This window comes from Chaetura pelagica, unplaced genomic scaffold (assembly GCF_000747805.2).
Source record: "Chaetura pelagica isolate M959 unplaced genomic scaffold, ChaPel_1.0 scaffold104, whole genome shotgun sequence".
In the NCBI taxonomy this organism is placed as follows: domain Eukaryota; kingdom Metazoa; phylum Chordata; class Aves; order Apodiformes; family Apodidae; genus Chaetura; species Chaetura pelagica.
In genome coordinates this window covers 8296139-8297266 of record NW_009953786.1, presented here as the reverse complement: position 1 = coordinate 8297266, position 1128 = coordinate 8296139, and positions in this window count along the sequence as shown.

The window sequence follows — 1128 nt, the reverse complement described above, 5'->3', positions numbered from 1 at the left end:
CCACCCCTGTTTACACATTCCACTCTAGCAGTTTACTTTTTACCTTTTAAGGTGTAATTCTGACCTTTCTTGCCCCCTTGGCTGCCTTCCCGACCACCAAACTGATCTGCACCTACTGGTGTCATCCTGCCCCAGGAGCACGATGGAAGCGCCTTCGCTCGGCCCCATCTCAGCCACGAATCCTGCTCTGTGTTCGGATCCCCCAGATGGAGCCTGATTAAGTCCCTGGGTTTCTTGGGCCGCAAACCACTCCGGGTGTCCCTGGAACGCGCAGGCATCTCACTTCTCTCTTGAACAAAATATTCTATTCCTAACACTAGGGTACATATATATATATATAAACCAACAAACGCAGCCATATGTTTTGAACGCTAGGACGTGAAAACAACACCAAACCCAACACCCTGCTTCCAACACCGGGATGCGACAACACCGCTGCGTTTCATGTCTTAACAGCAGGCGTGTCACGCACAGCTCATCGCTAACAACGGTAGGCGGCCTCGAGATGACGTGACATGCTCGTGGTGACACTGGTGACAGGGTGACAGGGGTGACACGGGTGACACGGGTGACGTGGGTGACTGGGTGACAGGGTGACACGGGTGATGTTTCATGTCTTAACAGCAGGCGTGTCACGCACAGCTCATCGCTAACAACGGTAGGCGGCCTCGAGATGACGTGACATGCTCGTGGTGACACTGGTGACAGGGTGACAGGGGTGACACGGGTGACACGGGTGACGTGGGTGACTGGGTGACAGGGTGACACGGGTGATGCCGGTGGCACGGATGACAGTGTGACACGGGTGACGCGGGTGACTGGGTGACACAGGTGACACGGATGACAGTGTGACACGGGTGACAGGGTGACACAGGTGACTGGGTGACACGGGTGACTGGGTGACACGGATGACAGTGTGACACGGGTGACACGGGTGACAGGGTGACACAGGTGACTGGGTGACACGGGTGACAGTGTGACACGGATGACTGGGTGACACGGCGACACGGGTTATGCGGATGACAGTGTGACACGGGTGACGCGGGTGACTGGGTGACACAGGTGACATGGATGACAGTGTGACACGGGTGACACGGGTGACAGGGTGACACGGGTGACGCGGGTGAC